Source organism: Somniosus microcephalus, chromosome 11 (assembly GCF_052327205.1).
Source record: "Somniosus microcephalus isolate GS21.2 chromosome 11, FLI_Smic_1.0, whole genome shotgun sequence".
Classification (NCBI taxonomy): domain Eukaryota; kingdom Metazoa; phylum Chordata; class Chondrichthyes; order Squaliformes; family Somniosidae; genus Somniosus; species Somniosus microcephalus.
In genome coordinates this window covers 178,860,973-178,877,386 of record NC_140997.1, presented here as the reverse complement: position 1 = coordinate 178,877,386, position 16,414 = coordinate 178,860,973, and the positions used below count along the sequence as shown (strand labels likewise).

General features: G+C 44.6%; 1 protein-coding gene across 1 annotated transcript in view; it reads left to right on the top strand.

The window, feature by feature from the left end:
* LOC147111029 (chemokine-like protein TAFA-1) overlaps positions 1–16,414 on the top strand; it is a 542,636-nt gene that overhangs the window by 305,097 nt on the left and 221,125 nt on the right. The window lies entirely within an intron of this gene.

The following is a 16,414-nucleotide window of genomic DNA, read 5'->3' as shown; positions in this document are numbered from 1 at the left end:
AGTGCCAAATATTTCCATTCCTCTTTTTCTGCAAAGCCTAAACATGACCAACACTTAAATTTTGCCTCCATACCTGGAAGTGTTTCTAGTACCTCTTTCGCTCCCAGACAGTATGGAAATAAACCATTCATCTTGTAGGTGCTTCTCTCACCTTCCACTCCCATCTTTCTCGGTCTATCTTGTTCTGTATTCTATTGATACCATTATCATCATTGCTCCTCTTGACTTTTCTTTCCTGTTACCTCTATGTTCCAAATATACTATTCTGCACCATGTCCCTTCTCCCTGCAAGATTTATTACTCTGCCTCCTACACTAACTCATTACAGCCGAAAAAAATTGTTAAAATCCTTACCACCTTCCATGTACAATCTACAGCTGTTTAAACCCAAGATTTATGTCATCTTCTATACTTATCCAAATAGTACTTGGCCCATAGGGTTCTTAATACAAAATTGAATCAAATACCTCTGTTGCTTGAAGGCCTTGTTCCTTTATGAACACAATATTTTTCTTTAAATTTTCTGGGTCCACCTTTGTTTATACTTTAAAGCCCATTTTTTTTATTGATACAAGACATTACTCAAGACTGCATTGTATTGTATTGCCTGAGGTAAAAGAGCAAAGATTTAAATTAGGCTGTTAACATCAGTTTGACTTACTTCCATGGGTTTCAAAGCCAGTGTCAATATATGGGGGTGGTATTCAGACTGACCGGAGTAATTACATGTGCCCTGTCATTGATTGTTAATGCAAAGAAATTCAGAATGATAGATATAGCATTAAAAATGTATTTCTATAAGGAAAGCTAACCCAGCATCTTGTCTCCTGTGAGAATGAGCACACACCACCTGCTGTCAGTATGAACAACCCTTTATTAAAAGCTTTTTTTCAGGCCTAGAATCTCGATTACAAAAAAACTATGCATTGTAATAGCACAGTCACATTGTTAAATAGCTCATGGTCTCTGAAAATTAAATAATACTAATCAACCACTAGACGCCAACTGAGTAGCAGGATTACTTGCTCCAAAATACAAGTTCCCACGTGCACATAAGACTACCTTTGGATTATGGAACCCCTGTGTTGAATGGAATTCATCTATTGTAAATGGTATAATGTATTTTGACTTTAAACAAAAGCATTTTGATGTCCCTAACACCGGCAATAAATAATGATCTTCAAAATATGTTACCTACAAATATTATGAAGACCAAAGATCTGTAGAAGAGAAATCTGAATTGTCTTCGTGTGGAATAAACCAGCAATGTCATTTAGGACCTAGGATGTTCAAAGTTTCATGTCACCTGGTTTAGAACCAGCTCAATTTGGCTTCATTGGTTTAAAACCCCACTACTAGATTTGAATGCATAATGTAGTCTAACCCAGACTGATGGACTGTTACATTGTTGGAGTTGCAGCCCTTCACATGAGATGTTAAACTGGGGCCCTGTACACAGCTGGACATTAAAGATCCCATACTATTCAAAGGAAAGCAAGGGGCACTCTTGTTCTGGCCAATATTCCTTCCTCAATCAAATGACTAAAATAGCTTAACTGGCAATTCATCTTACTGTGCAAAAAATAGCTACCACATTTGCATACATAACAGTCACTGCACTTCAAAATAATTCATCGTCTGTGAAGCACTTTAGAACATTTCTGTGAAATATAAGATACTATAAAATTATAAGCCTCTTTTTCAAAACCGAACTAAGTGTAAGTACTCCAGATTTTCCTAACCCCAGATTTTCCTGAGCAGCAGATAAGGTTACCTTTGGATTATGGAACCCCTGTTTAACGAAAGGCCAATTTTCCACTGGCACCCACTATACAATGAGTCAGAGTATTTAAATGAAGCTGTAATGATGCAATGATGTGAAGCAAAGATGTTATCTCAAATCTGCAGCTGGCACCTGCCCTCTTACTTCCCCTCTGACTCCTTCCATTGCCTCCCTCCCAACAGCTCCAAAGCCTCTCATAGGGGATGGTAAGGCAGAGACTTGTGGAGCCCCCATTATAGCCAGTCTCTCTTGACTGTTATGGACTGTGTTGCCTTAGAAAAATAAAAGTGAATGAGCCAAATTGGGTTCAGTAACCCTGAAATGCAGTAAAACCCAGGTATCTGCATGTAACTCATAATGGAGGTGCTGACAGGTGAATACAACAAGCAATAATATTGTATGTGAACCTTTTAGGGTGATTGCATGTAAGGATGTGAGTGAAGGAATGATTGCAGATGAAGGCTTGAAGTGTAAAGAGTAATCTCATGGGCATTGGTGCTAAGCTCTTAATACACTTAAAATACACTGAGGGGAATATGGTTGTAAGTGGCAGACATACAGTACTTAGTTAAATGCATTCTTGCAAGGTGTGGCTGGTTGTTCTTACTTTACCTGATCTATTAACAATAATGACAACTTGCATTTATATAACGCCTTTAATATGGTAAAACGTCCCAAGATGCTTCACAACAGCATTATCAGACAAAATTTGACACCGAGCCACATAAAAAGATATTAGGACAGGAGGTATGTTTTAAGGAGTGATTTTATGGGTGGAGAGAAAGGTAGAGAGGTTTAGGGAGGGAATTTCAAAGCTTAGAGCCTAGGCAGATGGCCGCCAATCGCAGAACAAAGGACATTGGGGATGCGCAAGAGGCCAGAAATGGAGGGGCGCAAAAATCTCGGAGGGTTGTGGGGCAGGAGGAGGTTACGGAGATAGGAAAGGGCGAGGCCATGGAAGGATTTGAACACAATGATGAGAATTTTAAAATTGAGGCGTTGTCAGACCTGGAGCCAATATAGGTCAGCAAGCATGGGTGATTAGTGAGTGGGATTTAGTACAAGTTAGTATATGGGCAGCAAAGTTTTGGATGAGCTCAAGTTTATGTCAGGTGGTTGGTAGGAGGCCAGCCAGGGGAACATTGGAATAGTCGAGTCTGGAAGTAACAAAGGCATGGATGAAGGTTTCAGCAGCAGATGGGCTGAGGCAGGGACAGAGATGGGCAATGTTACGGAGGTGGAAGTAGGCGGTCTTGGTGATGAAGAGAATATGGGGTAGGAATCTCAGCTCAGGGTCAAGTAGGATGCCGAGTTTTTGAACAGTCTAGTTCAGCCTCAGACAGTGGCCAGGGAGGGGGATGGAATTGATGGCTAGGGACCGAAGACAATGGCTTCAGTCTTCCCAATATTTAATTGGAGGAAATTTCTACTCATCCAATAAATCTCTCAATGACTGGCTGTGTGCCGAATACTGGAATTGGCACTGGCTGCCTTGACCACTCCGTTCCAGCCTGCTGCTGCTGTTCTCCTTGGGCCCTCCATCTGTCAGTGCTAAAAAGTACTTCCCTCCTGTCCCTGACCTCCTGCAGGAGCATTTCTATATCAGCATCTGTGAAGCGGGAGACTCTGTGCCCTGCAGCAGAGCTGTCTATATTGTACAAACAACCAAACTCCTAGTTTGCAGCAAAACGTTTTCTGATGGTGTTTGTCACTATAAGCTGCTGCAAGCATTTAACTCCTGCTGCAGCACATTATTTCCCACAAGGTGAAGGATGTCCTCATATGAAGACGAGACTTTGTCTTTGAAAGGATTGTGTAGTGGTTACTCCTACCAATGCACTCATCAACAGACGTATCCGTGACATTGAATACGAAAGTCATGGGGTATTCATTGATTTAGAAGCCTTTCCCTTAATGTATCCCATATATTAGTGTACATGACGTAATACAAGTTGATTTAATGATGTGATTGGCTACATCTATTATGTAAATAAGTTTTCATAAGAAGGTCTCTGAAATTTTTCTGCCAGTATTTCTATGTTATACCATAGAATCATCAAAATTACAGCACAGAAGGAGGTCATTCCATCCCTTGCACCTATGCCGATGCTAGCTCTGGAACTAGAGCTATGTACTCTAATCCCATTTCCCTGTTATTTCCCTTAATCTTTTATATTTTTCCTTTTCAAACACTTATCCAATTTGCTTTTAAATGATATAGGGACCAATTTTTGCCCTCAGAGCAACCCCATTCCAGATGGTTTAAGGTCCTGCTCTATCTTCTGGTTGGGCCTGTGTGGGTGTGTGAACTCCTGCTGCTTCATTACCATATGCAGAAAGGGGCAGGGAAGAGTACCACACGTTGAGTCTTCAGCATACCCAGTGGAACCTGGTGGGAACAGGGTGTTGGGCAGACCTGCCCACAAGAGGACTTGCAAAAAACCCAAAGAATTTGAAGATAAGTGCATCAGGGCTGTTAAAGGCCCCTCATAACTTTTTTTTCCTCAGCACATACTTTGCCTTTCATTAGCCTTTGTGCTAGTTGCTGTTACTTATTTATTTTGTTTCAAGCTCCCCTTATTGACATCAAAGAGTTTGCCACGAGGAATTCTTTGAGCTGACTTGGGTGAAGGAAAATGTGACAAGTGGAAGGATGCCTAACAGCTCAGCCTGCCTGAAAGGCACTCTGTTTCCTCCCACCCACACCTGCATCCCAACATCTGCAGAGTGGTAGCAAATCTCACTTTGGCAGGTGTTGTTGCTGGAGGCCCATCTTCCCAATGATAGCTGCATCAGCAGACCCCTGGTGGCATCACAATGAGATGTGGATGCCTGACTAACCTTTATGCTGTCAGGTTCTTAGAAGCCTCCCAGTCACAGCATTGCGTACTTTACATGGCATTGCATGTAAGAAGGTATGCAAGAGCCAGTGATACCTGTTAGGCCGGACCTGCCAAGTGCCAGAAACTATTTCCGTGGTCCCAGGCAAACCCACCTGCAGTAACCTGTCTTCTCAGTGTCTGGATTAGCAGAGCAGAAGATGTCAAGCTCTGCCACCTGCTGCAACAACACAAACAGCTGCCATGCAGCTTAGAGCTTGCATATGTGCAGGGACAATAATGGTTAGCTCTGGCCTGAAACTTGGCTGCACCTTCTTGCAGTGCTAATCTATGGGATGGTGCTGTACAGCAGCACAGAGGAAAACCTTCCCCACAAGCATCTTATGCAGCCCCGCCTCAACTTCAGCAGCCATCAAGGAGGCGGCCAAGTGTTGGGGCTGCTCAGTGACACCATTTTCAGGAAAGCTGGGGAGTTCATACAATTTCAGATGACAACAAAGCAAAAGTGTGATAGTGCTTACAGCTTTATCATGTTGTTGGTTTCCCTAAAGTTCAGGATGCAATAGATGGGACACATGTAGCTTTGTGAGCTTCTACAGTTAACCATTTCACCTTTCTGAACAGAAAAGGGTGTAACTTGCTTAATGTTCAGAAATTCCACATTTGCAGGAAAGTAGTCATGACACCGTCATCCTCAGGAATTCTAAACTCCCTGACCCGCTCAAGGCAGAGAGTCAAGTATCCGGATGGCTTTTGGGGAATAAGGCTTGCTTCTAGGGTTAATGACCCTTCTGTGAGTGACAGGAACAGAAGCTGGGAAGCGTTACAACAAATCCCATGGCTCTACTAGTAGGAACATAGGAACAGGAGTAGGCCATTTAGTTCCATCATTCAATGAGATCATGGCTGATCTGTGACCTAACTCCATATACCCGCCTTTGCCCCAAGTCCCTTAATACTTTAGTTAACAAAAATTTATCAATCTCAGATTTAAAATTAACAATTGATCTAGCATCAATTGCCGTTTGCGGAAGAGAGTTCCAAACTTCTACCACCCTTTGTGTGTAGAAGTGTTTCCTAATTTCACTCCTGGCTCTAATTTTTCGACTGTGCCCCCTAGTCCTAGACACCCCAAACAGCAGAAATAGTTTCTCTCTATCTACCCTATCTGTTCTCCTTAATAGTTTGAAAACTTCGATCAAATCACCTTCTAAATTCTAGGGAATACAACCCTAATTTGTGTAATCTCTACTCGTAATTTAACCCTTGGAGTCTGGGTATCATTCTGGTAAATCTACGCTGTACTGCCTCCCAGGCCAATATATATCCTTCCTAAGGTGTGGTGCCCAGAACTGCTCACAGTACTCCAGGTGTGGTCTAACCAGGGTTTTGTGTAGCTGCAGCATAACTTCTACCCCCCTTGTATTCTCAGCTATGACAAGGGGAATCCAAATGCTAACAATTGGGAAGTGTTTTCACCTTTTAGTTCTTTCCCTTTGTCACCACTGCCACTAATACATTTCCCCCACTGTAGTGTATGTACCTTTAAGGGGAGAACTACTTTTTACAGCTCCTGTATACTGTAGTACCGGCAGTGGCCACACCTGTATATAAACCCTGAGTAGGGATCTGTACTGTTAGTTTTAGAGTAACCCTCATCCAGTAAACACCTGTTGATTGTTCCTCTGCAGTCTCTGTCTATTTCTTGAAGGACACCATACATCAAGATTCACGGATTTAACATTGGCGACGAGGCGATTCAAACCTACCTGCAACTCTGCAGAGGAAGGCCGATTCCAGAGACACGGGCGTCGACCATCCGGCGGAGACTCCAGCGAGGCGGGCTGGCAACAGGTACGGCGCAGACCCTTCCTGCACAGCGGCGGCTAGAGCCGACCGACGGCACAGGAAAAGGCCGAGCAGCGTCGACGGGAGCAGAGAGAGAGGGTAAAGCGCACAGGGCGCAGCCGGGGTTCAGGACCGAGCGGCGTCAACGAGAGAGGCGCGCAGGAAAACGCGCAGAGCGCGGCCGGTGTTCAAGGGCTGAGCAGCGTCCGCGGGGGAAGAAAGGAAAGCGCGGGAGACGCCATTTGAGCCGCAGCGGAGAAGAAGGGAGAGCGTGGGAGACGCCATTTTTGAGCTGCAGCGGAGAAGAAGGGAGAGCGCGGGAGACGCCATTTTGAGCCACAGCGGAGAAGAAGGGAGAGCGCGGGAGATGCCATTTTTAGCCAGCCTAACCAACCCAGGGATGCCGAAGGTTGGCAGTGTCACAGCGTTTGACAATGAAGTCGAAGATTGGGCGACATATGTAGAACGCATAGAAGTGTACTGCAAGGCGAATGAAGTGCCAGATGCCAGGAAAGCACTGGTATTGTTAAATTCCATGGGTGCAAAAACATATGGCTTACTGCGAAACCTAGTAACCCCAGAGAAGCCAGTGGAAAAGGATTTTGAAAGCATAGTGGCAATCCTACAGGACCACTTAAACCCCACACCGCTGCTGATAGCAGAAAGATTTAAGTTTCACAAAAGGAACCAGCATAAAGATGAAAGTAATGCTGAGTATTTAACGGAACTGCGCAAGCTGTCGAAACACTGCCAGTTTGGAACAGGACTAGCAGAAACTTTAAGGGACAAGTTTGTGTGTGGGCTTCAAAGTGAAGGAACCCAGAAACGGCTTCTATCAGAAAAGGATCTTACGCCGGACAAGGCTTTCAGCATGGCAGTATCACACGAAGCAGCCGCACAGGGCGCTGCAGAGATACAACGGAGACCGCAAGAATATGGCACAAATGAAATGTCATATGGAGCAGTGAAGTGTTATCGCTGTGGCAGAACAACACACGACCATAAGGATTGTTGGTTCAAGGACCAAGTGTGCAGACAGTGTGGAAAAGTAGGACACATAGCAAGAGTCTGCAGGTCGGGAAAGGAAACCAGCAGCAAGAAATCTCCACAGGAGAAGTACAAAAAGGTACATAAGGTGACGGAGAGTAGTTCAGACGAACAGAAAAGTGATACAGACTCCGGAAGCAAGGAGCTGGGTTGTCTGAAACTACATAATGTAATCAAAATGGAGGATCATCAAACTATCTGGGTCACGCTCAAGATAGACGGAGTCCAAGTGAAAATGGAATTGGACACAGGATCAGCCCTAACAGTCATAAACCGAAGGGATTACAAGCGGCTATTCTCACATATACCCTTGAGAGATACAGAGATTGTCTTGAAGACGTACACGGGGCAAAAAGTCTACCCCAAAGGAAAAATAAGGGTGAATGTTATATATAACGGCAAGGAAACACCAAAAATGGACCTATATGTATTGCCAGATGGAGGACCACCACTACTAGGACGTGAATGGATCCGGAAGATACAGCTAGATTGGCATTCCATACAAGCACTGACTGTAGATGCCAAAAAGGATGACGACGTCACACCTGGACGACTGTCAAAAATGCTAACTGACGCACAAGAAGTGTTCCAGGAGGGACTCGGAACACTAAAAGGCACAACAGCGACAATCAAAATAGAGGAAAATGCAAGCCCAAAGCTTTTTAAGGCCAGACCGGTGCCTTATGCGATCCGCCCAGCCGTCGAAGCAGAGCTGGAAGGTTTGGAACGTTCTGGAGTACTGTCCAAAGTGGACTGGAGCGAGTGGGCTACACCCATCGTTCCTGTAATGAAGAGGTCGTTGAGTAATACGCCTGGGGAACCAAAGAAGGTTCGCATCTGTGGGGACTTTAAGGTGACACTGAACCCAGTCCTTCACATGGTACAATATCCGCTTCCGCGGATTGAAGATATTTTCGCCTTGCTATCTGGAGGAAAACGCTTCACTAAGATTGATCTGGCCCAGGCGTACCTGCAAATGGAGGTAGAAGAAGCCTCGAAACAGTACCTCACGATCAACACTCATAAAGGTCTCTACCAATACAACCAGCTGGTGTTCGGGGTAGCATCAGCTCCGGCTATTTGGCAAAGGGCAATGGATCAAGTCCTGCAAGGGATTCCAGGGACCCAGTGTTATTTGGACGACATCCTGGTCACGGGCGAAAATGACAGTGATCACCTCGCCAACCTGGAGCAGGTGCTCACTAGATTGAAGGAATATGGGCTCCGAGCTAATCGCCACAAATGCGAGTTTATCCAGAAGCAGATCTCGTATTGTGGCCACGTTATTGATGAAGAGGGGTTACATAAGTCCCCTGAAAAGATTGAAGCAGTAGTCAAGGCTCCAGCACCGGAAAATGTTTCACAACTGAGGTCGTTCCTCGGGCTGGTGAACTACTACCATAAGTTCTTGCCGAATTTGTCTGCAGTACTACACCCACTGAACACCCTACTGCAAACGGGGATACCATGGAAGTGGAATGACGAATGTAAACGAGCTTTCCAGAAGTGCAAAGAATTGATCACATCAAAACAGGTGTTGGCTCATTTTAACCCAGCACTACCAATTTGGTTGGCGTGTGATGCATCACCCTATGGTATTGGAGCGGTGCTGTCGCACAAATTCCCAGACGGCTCGGAGAGGCCAGTAGCCTTTGCGTCTCGGTCACTAACCTCAGCCGAGCGTAACTATGCCCAGATTGACAGGGAGGCCCTCAGCCTAGTGTAGGGAGTGAAAAAGTTAAACCACTATCTGCACGGGCAGAAGTTCACCTTGCTGACTGACCACCAACCACTTGTCTCCATCTTTAATCCAAAGAAGGGCGTTCCGGTGATGACTGCGCAATGGCTACAAAGATGGTCCCTTTTTCTAGGGGCGAACCAATATGAAATAGAGTATAAGGGCATGAAACAGCATGGAAACGCTGATGGGCTATCACGCCTGCCACTGCCTACGGCGGAGGAAGCACCAGCAGTGGACCCTGTCGAAATATTTTATTCGACTATAATTGAACGCTTGCCAGTAACTAACGTGGATATAGAGAAGAAGACCCGAAATGACCCGACACTGTCTCGGGTACATGACTTGACGGTGAAGGGATGGCCAACACATGGCGACTCACTGTTGCCAGCATTCTCATCCAGAAGAGAACAGCTGTCAGTATGCCAGGGGACCTTGATGTGTGGATCCCGAGTGGTAATTCCACCCAAGTTAAGGGAGAGAGTGCTCAATGAGCTTCACGAAGGCCATCTGGGAGGGGTGAAAATGAAAAGCCTTGCTAGGGCTTATGTGTGGTGGCCGGGGATCGATCAGCAAATCGAGGACCTGACAAAGAGCTGCTCAGGATGCCAGCAGGTCCAAAATGCACCACCACATTCCCCTCTACACCCATGGGAGTGGCCCTCCTCTCCATGGCAACGGATGCATATTGATTTTGCTGGTCCATTCATGGACTCAATGTTTTTAATAGCCGTGGATGCACACTCGAAATGGCCTGAGGTGATCAAAATGTCCACCACCACCACGGAGAAAACGATTGCAGCCCTACGGACCATATTTGCCAGGAACGGCTTGCCAGAGCAGATTTGCTCTGATAACGGACCACAGTTTGTGTCCGAAGAGTTTCGGAAATTTATGAAAAGGAATGGGGTAAGGCATTACACATCCGCCCCGTATCATCCAGCCACAAATGGATTGGCTGAGAGGTTCGTACAAACCTTTAAAAAGGCAGTAAGGGCCATGTGCGATGATGACATTCCACTGCAGCATAAGGTGGACAATTTCCTGTTAGCCTACAGAAATGCGACACATGCAGTCACCAACCAGACCCCGGCCATGATGTTCTTTAACCGAAGGTTGAGATCTCGTCTGGATTTGCTCAGACCAAATGTACGAAGAGATGTTGAGAGTAAGCAATTCCAGCACATCAATGAGAAGCCGACAAGGAGCTTCAATGTAGGGCAACCAGTCTTGGCCCGCGACTACCGAACAGAGAAGTGGCAACCAGGAACGATATGCACACTGCAGGAGCCACTAATGTACACAGTGGATGTTGGGGAGAACATTGTGAGATGCCATGTCGACCAGATCCTAGAGTCACAGGAACGAGTCAACCCCATGTCTCGCGTACCTGGTGATGAACCCGACATACAGGTAGCATCTACCCCAGAAACAGTAGCATCGGAAGCTGATGAACCAACCGACGACAGGGGGCCAGAATCGCCTCCGCACCAAGAGCAAGACACTCAGGAAAGGCGCTATCCAGAAAGGATCAGGAAGCCGCCCCAAAGACTGAATTTATAAATGGACTATTTTCAGTTAATGTTGCATGTTAAAAGTGTTAATTGTTAAATGAATGTTATGGTACTGTTAATCTAAAAGGGGAGGAATTGTAGTGTATGTACCTTTAAGGGGAGAACTACTTTTTACAGCTCCTGTATACTGTAGTACCGGCAGTGACCACACCTGTATATAAACCCTGAGTAGGGATCTGTACTGTTAGTTTTAGAGTAACCCTCATCCAGTAAACACCTGTTGATTGTTCCTCTGCAGTCTCTGTCTATTTCTTGAAGGACACCATACATCAAGATTCACGGATTTAACACCCACTTTTGGGTCAAATCCAATCCTTCAATGCAAAACACAGTTTAGAACCTCACTGCACATCAGACTTCTTTGCCCTTACCAGATCCTGCAAGACATTATAAGCTATGAATAACTGAGCACAAAATAAGCACTACTTTTCTTTTAGCACAACAATCTTGGACATGGATACTAAATTTTCTACTCCTTCTTCACACCATTCTTCCCCTTGGTATCTAAATATGCCCTTCTTTCACTTATTCTTGTGTTTCTCCTGGGTGAAATCTGAGGGCCACTGGTTGGCTTGGTTGGCTGCTGTTGTGTTACAAATGGCTCATGGACCTGAAGTGGTCCTGCTCTCATGACAGCTTGGTTCTGGGAAGGATCTGCTTCAGTCCACGTACCTTCGGTGTCTTTCTGCTCAGCCTGGTTTTGCCTCCTACATGGCATTTGCAGCTTTTCTGAGAAATGGCAGCCTCATGCAGGTTGACTCCAGCTGTTACCAGCATCAGTGTCCACAGATCATTGGATTGCAGGTCTAATAGTTGCTAACAAATCCTGAAAGCCCTGAGAGACAGTAGCCGGTATCCTGGAACTCAGAGTCTGAAACCAGAATGCAGGGTTCTGCCTTACTATCCCCTATTTCTTTCAGGCTGCAGTGTGCTTCTTTGGAGGAGGAGAGGGGTGGACCTGAACCACTTCTGAGGTGGGGGACTGTCAAAGATTTCAGTGTCATTGCCAGATGCTCCATTAATGTCTGCAATGTAGAAAAAACTTCCCAGAAATGGTGCCAGATAGTCTGGGGACAGAGGGGAGTGAGAGTAATGAATAGCTTTCTCTGTAATAAATATCTAACAAAGAAAGGTAATACTAGGCGTGCATGATTGGGGGAAGGAAGTAGTAACATCATTTGGCATAATGACGTTGCAAGCAAATGTACTCGTACTAACTTCACATAGAAGGAATGCGCTTACATAGTAACGTCATGTTAGGGAGATGTAATTAACCTTATAAAGATAGAGTGCACCAGAGCAGCTTGAGGTTTTTACCTAGTCTTACTTAGGCTAGCGAGAGCAAGCAAGAAGACAAGCATACAGAAGGATAGACAGAAAGGAAAAGGAGGTGGGGTAGCTCTGTTAATAAAGCATGAGATCAGTACAATAGCGAGAAATGATCTTGGTTCGGAAGTTCTAGATGTAGAATTAATTTGGGTGGAGGTAAGAAATAGTAAGAGAAAGAAGGCAGTGGTGGGAGTAATCTATAGGCCCCTTAACAGTAGCTACACTATAGGACAGAGTATAAATCAAGAAATAATGGGGGCTTGTAAGAAAGGTACTGCAATAGTCATGGGCGATTTTAATCTTCATATAGATTGGACAAATCAAATTGGCAAAAGCAGCCTTGAAGACGAGTTCATAGAGTGTATTCGGGACAGTTTCTTGGAGCAATACATTGTGGAACATAGAAACATAGAAGATAGGAGCAGGAGTAGGCCATTCGGCCCCTCGAGCCTGTTCCGTCATTTAATGAGATCATGGCTGATCATCCAAATTCAGTACCTTGTGACGTAATAAAACTCACTATGCACTTGGTTTGAGCATAAAGCAAGGCTTTAATCAACTTATTTCAGAACATGGAAGTCTAGTTGTATCCACCACCTCCCTTGTCTTTACAAAATGTCCCTGGCAAGCTGGGGCCAACGCCCGAGTATTTATAATCCTTGGACGGCGCCACCAGCTGGCCGTCCAGTGTTATTTCATAGGTAGTTTCTTGATGATGAGATTTATGACACCATGTCCCTGCTTTCTCCCCATATCCCTTGATCCCTTTAGCCTTAAGAAATATATCTAACTCCTTCTTGAATATATTTAATGAATTGGCCTCAACTGCCTTGTGTGGCAGAGAATTCCACAGGTTCACCACTCTCTGGGTGAAGAAATTCCTCCTCATCTCTGTCCTAAATGGCTTACCCCTTATCCTTAGACTGTGACCCCTGGTTCTGGACTCCCCTGCCATCAGGAACATTCTTCCTGCATCTAATCTGTCTAGTCCTGTTAGAATTTTATAAGTTTCAATGAGATCCCCTCTCATTCTTCTAAACTCTAGCGAATGTAAGCCTAATTGACCCACTCTCTCCTCATATGTCATTCCCGCCATCCCAGGTATCAGTCTGGTGAATCTTCGCTGCACTCCCTCCATGGCAAGAACATCCTTCCTCAGATAAGGTGACCAAAACTGCACACAATACTCAAGGTGTGGTCTCACCAAGGCCCTGTACAACTGCAGCAAGACATCCTTGCTCCTTTACTCGAATCCTCTTGCTATGAAGGCCAACATACCATTTGTCTTCTTAACTGCCTGCTGCACCTGCATGCTTACCTTCAGTGACTGGTGCACAAGGACACCCAGGTCTCGTTGCACTTCCACTTTTCCCAATCTATTGCCGTTCAGATAATAATCTGTCTTCCTGTTTTTGCCACCGAAGTGGATAACCTCGCATTTATCCACATTGGGCAGATGCATGGCAAATGCAGTATAATCACCCAACCTGTCCAAATCATACTGGAGTTTCTCTGCATCTTCCTCACAGCACACAACCAACCAGGGAACAGGCTATTTTATATCTGGTAATGTGTAATGAAACAGGATTAATTAATGATCTCATAGTAAAGGATCTTTTAGAGAAGAGTGATCATAACATGATAGAATTCCACATTCAGTTTGAAGGTGAGAAACTTGGGTCTGAAACTAGAGTATTAAACTTAAATAAAGGCAATTACAAAGGTATGAAGAGAGAGTTGGCTAAAGTGAACTGGGAAAATAGATTGGAAGGTAAGACAGTAGAAAAGCAGTGGCAGACATTTAAAGAGGTATTTCATGACTCAACAAAGATATATTTCAGTGAGAAAGAAAGAGTCTAAGGCTGCGATTTTGCCAGTGCTCAGAGGGTGGGTTTGGAGGCGGGTCAGAGGTTAAATTCGATTTAATTGATGGCGGGTTCCGATCCCGCCGTCAACCCGCCTCCAAACAGCTTTCCCAAGTGTCGGATCTCCAATTTGTGAATGGACCCGACACCGAGCGGCGGGAAGCAGATTAAAGGCAATCGCCAGTAGTTTTCAGCCTGTTTTTGGATTTTGTCGCTTTTAGCTTGGGTTTCCTGACGTCTGAACACCACACCAGGTAAGTGTGGTGTGTTGTGAGTCTGCTGTAATGTTTGTGGAATGATGACAGTTGCAGAAGTGGTGCGAAGGATCCAATGTTGCACATGCTGAGTTTCAAAGCAAAGAAAATGTTGGGTACTGCATTTTAATTTTTTTTCAGATTTCTTTAGGTTACACGTTTTTACATCCAATTATATGTCCAGTGCCACCTCATTGGGAGAACCTCTCTCACCAGTGACAGATCGCTTCTGTCACCTCACCTGCAGCTGCCATCTATTCCAGCCTATGGAGGGAGTCATTGGAGAGCCTGGGTGAAAGTGGTCACCTTCGTGCAGTGATTGTCAGTGTTTTCAGCACCTCAATGCTGTCAAACTCTGAGAAATCAACTGTCAAAATAAAATTGTGCGTGGTCCTTTTAAGGAAACTGGCAGATGATGCATCATCAAATTACGTCATCAGACCCGCTTCCTGTTAATTGGCCGGCAAGCCCGCAGGGAGGGCTTAACAAGGTCAATCAAGGTAAAATCACACGGAAGCAGCTGGGGGCGGGACTGGAAGCCAGAAACCAGCTGTCCCGCACCCAACCCGACACCGATGACAAAATCGCGGCCTAAGAGAAGAATGAGCCAACCATGGCTAACCAAGGAAGTTAAGGAAGGTGTCAAATTGAAAGAAAATGCACACAATGTTGCAAAGATTAGTGGTAGGCCAGAAGATTGGGAAAGTTTTAGAAACCAGCAAAGGATGACTAAAAACATAATAAAGAGGGAGCAAATAGCTTTATGAGAGTAAACTAGCAAGAAATATAAAAATTGACAGTAAGAGCTTCTACAAGTATATAAAAAGGAAGAGAGTAGCTAAAATAAACATTGGTCGGTTAGAGGACGAGACTGGGGAAATAATAATGGGAAACAAGGAAATGGAAGAGGCATTGAACAAATATTTTGTATCTGTCTTCACAGTAGAGGACACTAAAAACATCCCAGTAATAGTAGAAAATCAAGGGGCAAAAGGGAGGGAGGAACGTAACACAATCACTATCACTAGAGGAAAAAGTGCTAGGCAAACTTATGGGTCTAAAGGCTGACAAGTCCCCTGGACCTGATGGCCTGCATCCTAGGGTCTTAAAAGAAGTGACTACAGAGATAGTGGATGCATTGGTTGTAATCTTGCAAAATTCCCTTGACTCTGGAAAAGTCCCTGCGGATTGGAAAACTGCAAATGTAACGCCCTTATTCAAAAAAGGAGGGAGACAGAAAGCAAGAAATTATAGGCCAGTTAGCCTAACGTCTGTCATTGACAAAATGCTCAAATCCATTATTAAGGAAGTAGTAGCAGGGCATTTAGAAAATCATAATACGATCAAACAGAGTCAACATGATTTTATGAAAGGGAAATCGTGTTTGACAAATCTATTCGAGTTCTTTGAGGAGGTAACAAGCAGGGTGGATAAAGGGGAACAAGTAGATGTAGTGTATTTGGATTTCCAAAAGGCATTCTACAAGGTGCCACATAAAAGGTTACTGCATAAGATAAGAGCTCATGGTGTTGGGGGTAATATATTAGATCGGATAGAGGATTGGCTAACAGAGAGTCGGGATAAATGGATCATTTTCAGGATGGCAATCTATAACTAGTGGGGTGACACAAGGATCAGTGCTGGGGCCTCAACTATTTTCAATCTATATTAATGACTTGTGGATGATACAAAGATAAGTGGGAAAGCAAGTTGTGAGGAGGACGTAAAGAGTCTGCAAAGGGATATAGATAGGTTAAGTGAGTGGGCAAGAATTTGGCAAATGGAGTATAATGTGGGAAAATGTGAAGTTATCCACTTTGGTAGGAAGAATAGAAAATAAAAATATTATTTAAATAGAGAAAGACTACAGAATGCGGCAGTACAGAGCGATTTGGGTGTCCTCGTACATGAAACACAACAAGTTAACATGAAGGGTGCAGCAAGTAATTAGGAAGGCAAATGGAATGTTGACCTATATTTCAAGGGGGAAAGAGTATAAAAGTAGGGAAGTCTTGCTACTGTATAGGGCGCTGGTGAGACCACACCTAGAGTACTGCGTACAGTTTTGGTCCCCTTATTTAAGGAGGGATATACTTGCATTCGAGGCAGTTCAGAGAAGGTTCGCTAGATTGATTC